Below are 14,203 nucleotides of genomic sequence, written 5' to 3' on the forward strand. Positions count from 1 at the left end.
GCACTGGGCAGCAACACCCACCACCCAAGAAAAAGCAAGACCCCAGGATCACTCCTTGCCTGTCCACCATAATGTTCCTGGTGTGTCGACCCTCTTTGATTGACCATATGTTTGAGGCTACTTCCTTTGAAGAACTTTTCTAAATGGACAGGAGGGCGGGCATGACACCACACCATATACCTTTCTGATGCACGTCTACACTGAAAGGGCCGTTCTTCCGAAGGAGTATCTAAATCAGTTTATGACTGACCCTAAACATATCCACAGTCATATGGAATCCTCAGTTTCTGTGAGATTCAAGCTAGAGCCTGGGAATGTGTACAGCGGGAGACAGCGACTTACGGCCCATGAGCCAAACCCAGCCCCCCTGCCTGTTTTTGTAAATAAAGTTTTATTGGAACACAGCCAACACTCCCTCATTTACATGTTGTCTGTGGCTGCTTCTGCGCTACAATGGCAGAACTGAGTAGTTGGGACAGAGGCCATATGGCCCACAGATTCTAAAATATTTACTATCTGGCCCTTACAATTTGTCAACCCCTCTTCTGCATAAGTGTGGTACCAGGAATGAGAATATGAATAAGAAACTGTGACTATGATTGCTTGAGACCGAAGGACTCATATAAAAATGACATAGCAAGACACATATAAAAATGGTCTTTCTTTTCGGTGCCTTAAAAAAAAAAAAAAAAGGTATCTGGAATGAACACTCTTGATTTAGAACACTTTATACAAACTTTCCCTCCCGAGGTTACAAGCTCTGGGTTTTGCAGAAAACCACCAACTTCAACCATCATTTTGTCCTAGGTGCATCTGAGGAGTCATCTTTGTCAATTTCCTTGGGCTGCCAAATCCATTCACCAGCAGGGTCCGGGTTAAATGCATCTGGGAAGCAATAATGAGACTGAATATAACTGAGACAGCCTGACTAATGTTCTCTGGAGTACTCCAGCACTGAAAAAATAGTGTCCACTGCCCCACCCATGGGTCAAACAAACTATCTTGGCTTGTAGTTTCTGGTGGGGTTGAGGGAATAAGATATCAGAGAGGAACTGCGAACTTGGCAAAAAGAGAAGAGTCTTTAAAATCCCAGGGCATGTCCTCACCAGTTAATATATTTGGGCAAGGAGAATGCAGACATCTGATTTGAACTCTGCCTCCCTCTCTGCTCTCCAGCTGATGACAAAGTCAAACTCACTATTTCAAGGTCTATTGACATGAGCATTCCCCATTTGTTTCTTTCCAAAGCGGGCCCGGTTAGGGCTGCCGTATCCGGGATAAGACACGCTGTGGGCAACTCCCTCCCCTCCATGCCAACTCTGATGGAACCCGGAATGTCGGTCAAGCACCTTTTCAAGGTCAACACTCAGGTTGATGTTGAGGCAAATGAAGACATGATCCACTTTCAAAGGCCGTTGTCGGGGAACAGGCAAGATGGCCTCTGTCAAGCATGGGAGGCACAGAGTAGTGCAACAGCGGCCATCACCATCCCTACACGTCAGTGATGGTTGGCAGGCTCCCGGCCTCCCTTCACCGCATCACCACCGCCTCAGGTGGACAAGCAGGGACGACCTCAGGACTTTTCAGTAACAGCTGATGGAGCCCTCTTTCCTCCCCCTCCAGCTGGCTCCACGGTCCCCAGCCCACCCTGCCTCTGCATCCTTAGCGCTCCTGAATGTACTGTTCAGCCATCCAGGAAGCCCCGGCCCCACAACACGAAGGTCTCTCTGAGCACAGGCCTACAAGGCAGACCAGTTACCACGAAGAGATGAAGAGGAATCAGCATAAAGCACCCCTCACAAGGCAACCAAAAAGTGAGAAGCCCTTCAAGGGAGCGGCGTTCCATTAAATACGACCAGACTTGCCCTTGTGGAGAAGGGATGTTACAGACAGACAGCGCGAGAAAAAATCCCAGTTCACGAGAAGGCAGAAATTTCTATCAAACAGGCCTTTTGAAATAACTTGCAAGTGAATTACGGCGGCTACTTCCTATGGGAGGGGAAATTATTTTAGGCGGCTTTCCAGTCCCATGTGCTCCTTTAATCTGAGTCATATGCAAGAAATATTTATTGAGGGTGGAAGTCTCCCCATAGGTGTGTTTTAAGTGCAGGCCGCACCGGAGCGCTCCAGTTAGCTCCATAAAGCTGCCTTAAAAGAACATGTGTAATGCGCTGTCTCATTTGCTTTAAACTGATTTCTCATTGCAAACAAACAAACCCCCTACAAATATCTGCTCTCTTGCATCACCAGCCTCTGTTGCCAGGCATGCTCCGAGTACTTGGGGACGCCACCATTAAGGTGGTGGTTTTCAATAGAAACTTGGCATTTATCATAGTGAGAGCATTATCTTCTCAACAGAAGCTGACAATTTGTCCTATTCCTCCCTTGAGAGAATCCAGGAAGATCGCATTTGCTTCCCCGGCCTGCTGTTTCTCCTACAACAACATTTCTTTGCCTGGAAAGAAAATATTGTGACTCCTTGCCATATTCACTTCATTAGCATAAGAGGAAAAAAAGCCAAATCCTCCCATTGGCCTCCCCCAACAGTAGCTCCAGCTGGGCTAAATCTAGCAAGATCTTAGAGGCAGGACTTCTTTGGTTCAGGATTTGTCACAGAACTGATGGTTACAGAGGCATGGGGCAGACACTGGGAGGAGCCAGAAACAAGTCCTTGAGAAACTCAAAACCAGGGGCACTTGGGTGGCTCTGTCAGTTAAGCATACAACTCTTGATTTTGGCTCAGGTCATGATCTCAACGGTTCGTGAGTCCAAGCACCACATTGGGCCCTGTGCTGACAGTAACGAGCCTGCTTGGGATTCTCTCTCTCTCTTTCTCTCTCCCTTTCTTTCTGCCCTTCCCTTCTCTCTCTCTCTCTCTCTCTCTCTCTCAAAATAAACTTATAACAAATAAAAGAAACTCAAAACCATCCGTTGAGCACATTAGGAAGGTCATCATACAGATTACCGTAAGGAATTTATAGGAGGACGAATCTGGCGTAAGTTAGCAGTTTCGGACTTCAGATACACAGGGTGTATGTGTGTGTGTGTGTGTGTGTGTGTGTGTGTGTAAGGGAGGGATGCACGCAGGGAGGGGACACTATTACTGAGCACCCACGTGACAGACAGACACTGGGCAAACCTGTCTCTTTTTATTCTCACGGCGCCCCTGTAAATAAAATTGTACGCCCACTTCACAGACAAGAAATGAGGCTCCACAGAGCAAAATCACTAGCCCAAGGCTAACAGCCAGTGGTGGCCTCCAGAATCAAGTTCAGGTCTACCTGAGTCCAAAGTCCAGAATCACTCAACTCCATCCCACACGACCCAGACAATTTCCAAGAGCCTGGCAATAAATGCCAATGGCATCCCCCTGTTCTTTCGAGAGGGGGAAAAAAGGTACCCACAAACGAGTTCTCTCTGTCCACAGCCAGATTTCCCAACATCAGAGATGTCTGTGCTTCGGCTTAACAGTGATGGAGCTGTTTCTACCGCCCAGCCTGGATGATCACAAAATGACAAGTTGGGGAAGAAACTGCCCAGCGCTAACCTAGTGCCCCCACCCCAGGAAGCCCTACGCACCTAAGAGCCAACACGAATCCCACCGCAGACCCGACCTGATACCTCCCGCTCAGCAGCTCCACTGCTTGTCTAAGAGCAAAGACAGAAGAACAGGGGAGACGGTGAGACACGAAAAGATACATCCCATTCTTACCCTTCTCTCATCCATCCGTTTCCCAGGGCAGCTGGGTGTCTACCCTCTACACCAAGATCCACCTGAAAAGCTACCTGCTCCGTGAAAGGCCACGCTGGCCAGGTCCGCCCTGCCCGGAAAGCCCCTTCAGTTCCATTAAACTTTTACTGCAGGGTAGACATAGCTCATTTAGGGGCCTGGCTGGCTCAGTCAATACAGCATGCTGCCCTTTATCTTGGGGCTGTGCATTGGAGCCTCACGTTGGGTGGAGCGATTACTTAAAACTAAAATATTTTTAAGGGGCACCTGCCTGGCCGGCTCGGTCGGTGAAGTGTGCGACTCTTGATCTCAGGGTTGTAGGTTCGGGCCCCATGTGGAATGAAGAGATTGCTTAAAAATAAAATCTTTCAAAAATAAATAAATAAAATCTTATAAATAAATAAATAAATAAATAAATAAATAAATAAATAAATAGCTGGCTCCTTTATCCCGGGTTCAGGGGAGTGATGGATTCCACATAAAGAAATGTTCCAGATAACAGAATATATTCTGTATATACTCAGATAACAGGATATATTCTATATCCCTTAAAGCCTCGTTTTTAAAAAGAAAAACTAATTCCACCATGTGAAACTCCTTCTCTCATGAGTGGCACAGCTCTGCCTTCTGATACAGAGGGCCCATTCATTCTGCCACTGTTTGCTGAGCACTAACTACCCCCCAGGCACCGGGCCAGTCCTGGGGCCACACGGCGAGTCAACAGACCCAGCTCTACCCTGGTGCAGTGGACCGTCTACTCGGGGCAAAGAGGGTACACGTGTTTGACTCTTGTCTTGATAAACCAAGATTCCCATTATGGGTTCGCTCAGTTGTTGGTTTGTTTTCCTTAAGAGACAATCTGTCATTATTTTTATTATTTACTTGTTTGCTCTTGGCTGGTCCTCCCCGACCCCATCCTAAAACTTAAGTGACACGTGAGCAGGGAATCTTGTCTGTTTCGTTCACCGATGCGCCCTTGGCTCCTAGCTCAGTGCCTGCAATTCGGAAGATAATCAAGATCTGGTGAATGAATCAATGAACAGTGAATGATGCACGAGGCTCCAGACAAGATGCCTTCTGGACCTAATGAGGAAGGATGGCTATTTCCATGCACTAAATGGTCCCACAACGTGGTACTTTTAAAGATCGAAGTCTTGTTTGTTTTTATAGGGTTTTTTTCCCCTCCTCTTTACACTGAGTTTATTATTAACATCTTCCTACCCTTTAATAATTGCGATAAATTCAAAACCAGAAAACCAAGCTTATTAGAATCACATGTAAAGGAAAAGGAAAGAAAACTTAAATGAGGATGTGAAAAGCTCTCTCAAGAGGCTAAATAAACTCAATAAACAGACTAGCGAATCAATATATATAAATATATTCTTAACAAACATCAGCCAAATGACATTGGGACAATTTCCAGACAGTATCTCCTACCCCCACCACGAGTTTAATTCTTCAAACAAGTTTAAAGAGTTCATCAGCAGGGTCCAACCAGAAGAACTCTCTTTTGGCCCAAATCAGTTCAACGTGTTTTCCATCAAGGCCAGAACAACTCGAAGTCAATTCCACAAACTGGAAGCATCCGGGTAGCCGGACCAAAGTGGAGGCGCACGCCGCAGAAAACAAGACACTGAGTCTCCACCTTTAGGCTGGGAGGACCCAGGAAAGACTCCTCAATCTGTGTGACCCATAAGGAGGGGGGACGAACTGAGTGGTAGGCCCACCCAGAGGAAAGATGGAAGAGCCCGTGGAGTGCGCAGGCGCGCATGCGCGCGCATGCGTGTGTGTGTGTGTGTGTGTGTGTGTGTGCGCGCGCGCGCACGTCAAGTCGGGGCTACTGCAGGATAGAACAGGAAAGGCAATTCCAGAGGCTGAATCTGGGTCTCGGAAGGTAAAATTTACAGCAGCCAGGGGTGCCTGGGTGGCTCAGTTGGTTAACCACCTGACTTCGGTTAAGCACGCGACGTGAGGTCGTGATCTCACGGTTCGTGAGTTTCAGCCCCACATCAGGCTCTGCACTGTCAGCTCACAGCCTGCTTTGGATCCTCTGTCTCCCTCTCTCTGCCCCTCCCCAACTTGTGTGCACTTGCTTGCTCTCTCCCTCGCTCGCTCTCTCTCAAAACTAAATAAACATTAAAAAAGAAGTAGAACACATCTTTCTACATTTATTTTTGATAGAAAGAGACAGAGCACAAGTGGGGGAGGGGCAGAGATAGAAGGGGACACAGAATCCAAAGCAGGTTCCAGGCTCTGAGCTGTCAGCACAGAGCCCGACAGGGGGCTTGAACCTACAAACCGCAAGATCATGACCTGAGCTGAAGTCAGACGCTCAACCGACTGAGCCACCCAGGTGCCCCCAGAACACATCTTTCTCTAAAAAAAAAAAAAAAAAAGCTTACAGCAGCTACTACTTCTAACATTTATTAAGCACTTAGGTCTGTTTCTGGCAGAATGCTAAGAACTTAGAATACAGGTATTAGTGCATTTAATCATCATGACAGGCCTATAGGGTAAGTCCCATCCTGATTTCCATTCTACAGATAAAGAAATTGAGGAAGAAAGAAATTAAATGACCTGCCCAAGGTTACAGAGCTAATAAATGGGTGAGTTGAGTTTTATATCGGACAGTCTGAGTATAAAAATTCCCCGCCCTTATTACCAGGCAATAAGCTAAACAAGGGGGTCGGCAAACTATGGCTGAGGGCCAAACCCAGCAGCCTTGTGGTTTTGTAAATAAAGTTTTATTGGAACACAGCCACAGCCATTTGTTTTCATACTGTCTATGGCTGCTGTCATTCACGCTACAGTGGCAGAGCTGAATGGCTGTGAGAGACCATCTGGGCCACAAAACCGAAAATAGTTATTATCCGGCCCTTCACAGAAAAAGTATGCCAACCCCTATGCTGAACAGAAGTAATTCTCAATGTTTCTACCCAAGTATTCCTAATGGTCAAGTAAATTAGGGGACAGCCCAAATGACTGGGGACAGAGGCTAATGAAGCCAGCAGCTATCCTGAAATGTCTCCAAGTCTCACGGGTTTTCAAAAACAATTATGCAAATTTTGCATTCTGTGCCATAATATTTCTTCTAATATAATATGTTTAAAGCAAACCAACCATAAAGTCCTAGTTTCCTGGAAGGTGTGCCACAGTAATCCTATGGCACTGCACACTGCTGCTCATGGGCACTGCATACACCTGAGGCAGGCGGCCCAGTGTGAGTGGCTCAGGTGGAACAGCAAACCCAGGACCTCTGCACCCTGGGCCTACTGCAATCCAGCTGAGGTGTCCTGAGCAGGTCATTTACGCCCTCCCAACCTTCCTTTCCTAACTTCAATTTTTTTTTTAAGTGTTTACTTATTTTTGAGAGACACACACACAGAGCGTGAGCAGGGGAGGGGCAGAGAGAGGAGAGACACAGAATCCAAAGCAGGCTCCAGGCTCCGAGCTGTCAGCACAGAGCCCGACGCGGGGCTCGAACCCACGAGCTGTGAGATCATGACCTGAGCCGAAGTCGGACACCCAACCGACTGAGCCACCCAGGCACCCCATTCCTTTCCTAACTTTAAAACGATGAAATCGTCCTACCTCACGGGGCTGTCTGGACAGATAGAAGTCAAAAGACCCATGAAAGCTGTCAACAAACAGGAATCTCGGGATCTGAGCACAGCTGCCAACTTCGCTGGAACGAAGAAAAGCTACGACACCAAGAGATCCTCCTTTTTTTGCTACAAAAACACATATATCAAGGAAGGAAATGGGGGTGGTCTTTTTAAAAGATAAAAATCAAAAAAAAAATTTCTTCCCAATCGGGGAATCGGCCAAGTCGCTCTCAAACTCCTCCAGCAGGTGTCTGCCCGGTGCTCACCCTGCCCTCCACCCCTCCCTAAGAAAGCTGAGAAGCAGACCAGGAAGGCCACCTCTGGTCATCCCATAACCTTATTTAGATTTCCTGAAGTGAAAAGCCCCCTAAACCGTTTTATTTCTTTCCAAATACTAACACTCTACAAACAATGAGCAAGTCTGAAGATATTTATCTCCGCTGCCAATTATAAAAGACAGTCGGGGAGGGCGGGGCTGGGGGCTGGGTGGTTCAGTCGGTTAAGCGGTTAAGCGTCTGACTTGAGCTCAGGTCATGATCTTGCTGTTCCCCAGTTCGAGCCCCGCTTCGGGCTCTGTGCTAACAGCTCAGAGCCTGGAGCCTGTTTCAGATTCTGTGTCTCCCTTTCTGTCTGTCTCTTCCGGACTTGCACCATGTCTCTCTCTCTCAAAAATAAATAAACATTAAAAAATTTTTAAATAAATAAATAAAATAAAAGACCATGAGCAAGCTCAACAACCAAAAATCTCTAATTCACAGCGAATCCGATGGCACAAATTGCATCTTCTGCTACAGACCACCTGAAAACTGACTTCCTGTAAACAAACCACTCTGCTGGGTTTTTTAATCGAATGAATGCCTTATTTTGCTCTTTAACTACAAGGAACTCACTTTTCCCTACACGGGGCAGAATTTTTTACTTTCAAGAGACGGAGAAATAATCCCCAAGTAGGAGCCCAAAGGGTCCTACACTCCAAGTCAACGAGGAGCGCTTGCCCCAGGCCTGCGGGTCTGTCGGGGTGGGGGGAGTCCTGCCTTCCACAGGCCAACAGCTTGTTTAACAACTTGCAGATCCTGTGCTGGCTCCTGCCCGCAGTGGCCTAGTGAAATCGGAAAGGCAGACTGTAAAAGGGTCTGAAGTAAGCGTTCTGGAACACACAGGAAGGAATATTTAAATCTGCCTGCAGGTGGTCAAAGAAGGCTTCAGCCCCTTTAAGAGTTTCAGGACAAGTGTCTCCACTTCTCTCGCCTGCCTCCCGTTTATTCAGGGCGACCAACTCATTCTGGTCTGTATGTCCTAGGTTCCTGGAAACTCGTGTCCTCGGCAAATCAGGACAGTTGGTCACCCTACTTTGATCCAGCCCTGCTCTTCTCCCTACCATCAGGGATAGGTCAACAATATTCCTTGTTTGCCTGCAGCGTGTTGTGTTGCCTTCCATCTGCCTCGGGCCTCCCACCCCCCACTCGCAACAAGTAATCACCAACCCTTCCCAGTCACCGCCCCTCCATCCAGATTCTTCCATCCTGGAAACGTTCCCTGTCACACAAACGCCCCACGAAGAAGAAAGAACCGTCACCCAGGCTGCGGAAGGTATGTGGGCTCATGGCGAAACAAATCCCACTTTGCCAGGAACTCCACTCTAGGAGGACAACACCACGTGCAGAAAAATGGAGACAAGGATATACAAATTCAATCTATCAAATCTATTTATTTTATGCAAAGTTTTCCCGGTGCTTATTAATGCCAGCTTTCCCTCTACCATTTAATCTCTGCTTCCATTTCATTCTTGGAGGCCTGTGATTATTCTAATTCAGCATTTGGATGACTTCATTTCCGCTCAAGTACACCCAGGTCAACTTGGATAGAAAAGAAAGAGGAGGAGAAGAAAAATAATCAGCTAAAAGCTATTAAATATCAGCCGTGTGCCTCATGATTGGTTTTAAAGGCAGTGGTGAGGTTAGCAACAGTCAGAAACTCAACCCTTCTGCCTCTTTCTGCATATTAACATTTTTCTGGGGCTCTCACTCCTATGGCTTCGAATGTAAATAAAGTGCCGATTGGCAGCCCGCTTTTAGCTAATTCACAAACACCAAGTCTGAATATACAGAGCTGTAAAAATTTAGAGGGTGGTAACTTGACAGATCCGGCCGTTCTACAGAGAGACCAATTCTCAGAGGACAAAAGAAGGGGGAAAAAAAAGGAGAAGAGAAAGAAAGAGAGAAGAAAAGCATACGCGACCCACGTAATGGGGTATCCAATTGACGGGGTGGGGGGTAGGCAGGAATCTCCATATCAATGTTCACTCCACCAGACAATGGAATGCGGTTTCTATGCCAAGTCTAAATGAACTGAGCGTTCTCTCCCATAAGAACCACTCCTTGCACCCACTGGCACAAGCCTGAACCACGGTTTCTCAGACACTTGCCATTCCCACTGAAGTGCGTCCAGGGGGAGAAAGGCTTGCTTTCTCATGCTAACAACTCCATTGTAAGTGACGTCTTCAGAGGCTGCCAGGAGGGCTCCGGGAAGGTGAGCTGCTGGAGGTGCTTGAGACCCCTTCCCCTTTCACAGCCCCCCACCCCCATCCAGGGCTCATTAACCCCTTCCTGCCCGGGGCCTCCCTGGCGCCTGGCCATCCCCTTCTCCGGCCCCCTAGTAAAATTCAGTAAGGATGAACCAAGAGGGGAAGCACAGTTAAACAGCCAAGCCGGAAAGTTCTCGGGCCTTGTGGCTCTACCTAACTACGCATATGAACCATGGAATTTGATTAGCATAATCTCAAAGTTTTCCCAGCTTGCTACCCAGAAGGCATCCTGTTTTTCTATTTGTGTATTTTAAAACACTGTTAACACAGCAATAATAATGTCTGTCTGATGCATTTGCCCAACAACGGCTGGCTATATTTTATACACTAAAAAGGAAATGTGAAGTTTTCCTAGAAACCTACTATTTCAGGAGCCCCTTTTTTAAGAGCGAGAAAAAGAGAGAGAGGGAGGGAGGGAAGGAGGAAAGGAGGAGGGAGGGAAGGAAGGAAGGGAGGGAGGGAGGGAGGGAGGGAGGGACGGAAGAAAGAATTTAGAAGTCAGATCGCAAGGTTGGAGTGCCCAATCATTTTCTAACTCAACTCCTTCCACTGGCTGCAGCAGCAATCTAGCCACAGAGGAAAAAGTTCATCAGGAAAACACAAAGTTGTTTGTGTGGTAGGAGGGTTTACCTGCACAGCCCAAGGATCACATTACTTGTGGCTACTGCCTGTTTGCTTGCAGGCACCTGGCCTAGGAAGCCGAGGCAGGCAGACGAAGGCGGTTCTCCTGTTTGCTCACTTCGACTTTTTGCACTCAGCAGCTCTGCCAGGGGTCAGAGGGCAAATAAAGTCCCCTCCCCCATATGACACACTTCCGAAGGGAGAGACTGACACAAACCAGACAGAGAATTAATAAAACATGAGGACAGTGTTGGCCTTGTTCTGGGTTATTACAGGAAGAAAATTTAACACAAAAGTAGCCTTCAGCACGGCCGGCCAGGGAGGGGAGAGCGAACGGGGCCCTTCCTGGTCCACTCCGCGGCCATAATTCAAGAAGGCCTGAGCAACCTCAGGGCTCTCCAGAGCAAGGACGAGCAGAGGACAGGCGAGGCTGGGACGTGCCGGCCACTTTCCAGGAGTCCACCCGGACAAACCACTTCAGAAAACAAACGCCTCCTGGGAGCTTTGGTGCCCACAAAGGACACACGGGGACTTTTGTTTTCCAGGCATGGTCTGAGAGAACCGCACGCCGCACGGAGCTCCATTTATCCACAACACACATTTGGAAGTGATAAAACATTACCTCAGAATCACAGGTCCACCGTCAGGAATATGGTAAAGTTGCTTATTTATTTTCTCACAAATCTCTAGCCTTTCAAATTTCAAAGGCTTTATAATATTTTTATGCTAGATCTTAACTCTCCTCACACATACTGTATCAAAAGGACTATCTGAGCAGCGGCCGTGAACATCCCACCTGCACGTAAAACCCGGAGCTAGAAAATAATAGGTGTCAAACCCTTCCTTAGAGCTCACTCTCCGACGATGCCACACACAAGCGGGATAAACGAAAAGATCTCATCGTATTAAAAAGCCAATTCATTCTTGCTTTCAATTTTTTTTTTTCTCCAAAAGCTTTCAAGCACTGTTCTCTGTTCACTCTCATAGGCCCACACACAACCCCGATCCAATAAAAGGACACCGAAGGCCCCCTTCCACCTCGCTTCTGCGGGGCTCCCCTCGGACGGGGCCTGAAGGGCTCTAGGTCTCCACGCCGTTTCCTTGAAGGCCTCTCCTGGCCATCCACCACAACAAGGGGCTGGCCCAGGAAGGGGTTAAAGCCCTCATGTCAAACCGCAAACTCGGGCACTGGCCCAGAAGGGACATGGGAACTGGGGCCTCCGAGTGATAAAGGCCGGATTGTAGCAGCCCACTGAATTGGAAATGACTTGTAGGCCTAATGAAACAGAACTTTGGCAGTAAAACAGAATGAAAGGAACCAGACAATAAAAGGCTGGAACAAAGGGTGCAGAGTCGCTTCGGCTTAGCAAAATAAGCTCACTTTGTTGGTGGGGAAAGCCAAAGCCGATTAGGATAAACCAACGACTGAGCGTAAGTCTTCCAAACTAATTACACAGTTCACCATGTGAAGTATAATTGGAAGCCTCCAGATGCGGGCTGCTTGGCTTTCACAGGAGTTACATAAAGTGAGAATTACCTAGCGAGCCCGGCACCGAGCAGCCCTATCATCGAGGTGAGCAGCTGAAAGGTGCAGATCTGCTCCATCCGGGACGAAGCCGAGAATTCATTAAGTTTAAAGGCCTCTTTTTGATCTCCAAAATCCTATAAGTGAGAATTTAAGAAACCGGTACTTGAAGGAGGGGCCGAAAGGGGAGAAGGAGGAAGCCCGCACACTCGGGGCTTCTTTGATCCCAGTGCTTTTTAATTACCAAGCCGGGCTCTTCCGGACGGCTATGCAGGCAGAATGGCGGAGAACCCTGCGATCGACTGTCTGGGTCTGTACGTGCACAGCGAGAGCACCATTCATGTGCCACTTTCCGGAATAGTCTGTGTACATCATGCCTGTACATATGAAATCGTGAGCACAGATAACGTCCACCAGGAAACCTGAAGCAGTGAAATAAATTGCTGCACATCAACATTCTTGACAAATGGACAAAACCCGCTCCCTCCGAGTACAGGCTGCTTCGTGGTGAAGCAGGAGAGGGGGGCTTACAAACAGCAAAGAAGAGGCTAGGTTGTACAAAAGTGACTGTCTGGGCTCTCCCCAGCATGGACTGTGTGATCTCAGACAACTCCCTGACCTTTCTCAACACCAGTGTGGCCATCTGCGTGACAGATATTCCACCTTTCTTGCTTGGACAGCCTTGCGAATCGAATTTTAGAAGGCATCAAACAGCTTAGCACAAAGTACACATCCCCTGAAGTCAGAAACATCAACTTGTAGTAAAAGAAGCTCTTGTAGTAAAATCTGAACTTCACAAATTCTGAGTCTTCGTTTAATTTAGATCAAGCACATGTAAAAAGGAGTTGGAAATACTCTACGGATCCCTAGATCTTACTCATAGGATGAAGATTCCGGTTTATAAATAGCAGCTTTTTCCAAATAGAGAATCCCTTCACTGTTCCTGCAACTTGAAGTCCAGAAATTAGCTCCACCACAGTTATGACTGTTTCACTTACTCTCTCACACTTGGTACTATTGAGAATATCTTGCTTTAGTTATGGTCTACAGATGCCTTAGATATCTATCTACCCATATACCCTCCTACGTATGTTTATTTAAACACATTTTCTAGATTATTAAATTTGCAAGCTTGAAACCAACCTTAGGAATAACCTAGTTCAGGAGTTGGCAAATTATGACCCACGAGACCAATGCGGCCCACCGCCTGTATTTATAAATAAAGTTTTATTGGAACACAGCCACATCCAATTATGGATTGGCTATGGCTGCTTTCTCCACACAAGAGCAGAAGTAAATGTTTATAACAGAGACCCTATGCTCTGCAAAAGCCAAAAATATCTACTATCTGACCCTTCACAAGTTTTCCAATTCCTTCCCTTAGATAAGAACCTGAGGCCAGGAAAGAAATGGCCTGTTAAGGTGTCACAGTGGGGTCACTGCACAGTCAGGCCCACCATGAGCACTTTGGCTAGTTCTACCTTTACCTTTCTCTAATGACAGCCATCAGAACAGCTACCCAGGGGGCGAGGATGGCCATCCAAGGTAGCAGAACCCTTATGCCAATGGCCACCCTTCATAATCTCATCTTAAATATAAACAAGTAATGACATCCCTAACCAGGGGGGTGGGGGTAAATTTCTGGGAGGAGGGTGGGAGAAAAGCACAAAAGGGTTTACAAACCTCCAATTTGAGTTATTTAAAGCTCCCGGTGTGGTGTTCTGCACCCACTCTACTTACAGTAATGACATATTTAAACTCCCTGAGCTCAGCCCCATGATAGCAGTCTCACCCATCTTGACTGCCACCTGAAATAAACAGTTGAAGCAGCTGCCACCTCAGGCACGATGGGAAGGGTGACAGGAGTGAGGAATGACAGCGAGGGAAACCTGAAACGCGGGTGGCAAATCCTGAACGGAGGCCTGGGAGGATGGAAAGTTCTGGACATGGAAGAAGAGGAAGTAGGGTGTTTGGGATTTTTTTTTTTTCTTCTTCTGGCTGCTATCCTGCCTTACCTGGGCGACCTTTATTGAGACCCAACCTCCCTGACCCTTATTGTTCACCTTCGTCAAAGGACTGGACGACACCAAAATCCACCATGCAGGTAAAAGCAGGCGACGAATGTCCAGTTGCCAGCA

At 47.4% G+C, this 14,203-nt stretch overlaps 1 protein-coding gene and 1 long non-coding RNA gene across 12 annotated transcripts in view; one reads left to right on the forward strand and one right to left on the reverse strand.

The window, feature by feature from the left end:
- Positions 1-14,203, reverse strand: part of MSI2 (musashi RNA binding protein 2) — a 394,191-nt gene that overhangs the window by 241,948 nt on the left and 138,040 nt on the right. The gene's annotated exons all lie outside the window — the stretch shown is intronic.
- LOC121044743 (uncharacterized) lies at positions 9,708-12,865 on the forward strand. The gene is made up of 2 exons (XR_005797454.1): positions 9,708-9,864; positions 11,086-12,865. It is a non-coding gene; the product is annotated as an uncharacterized LOC121044743 (long non-coding RNA).

Source organism: Herpailurus yagouaroundi, unplaced genomic scaffold (assembly GCF_014898765.1).
Source record: "Herpailurus yagouaroundi ecotype Mexico unplaced genomic scaffold, PumYag 189, whole genome shotgun sequence".
Lineage (NCBI taxonomy): Eukaryota > Metazoa > Chordata > Mammalia > Carnivora > Felidae > Herpailurus > Herpailurus yagouaroundi.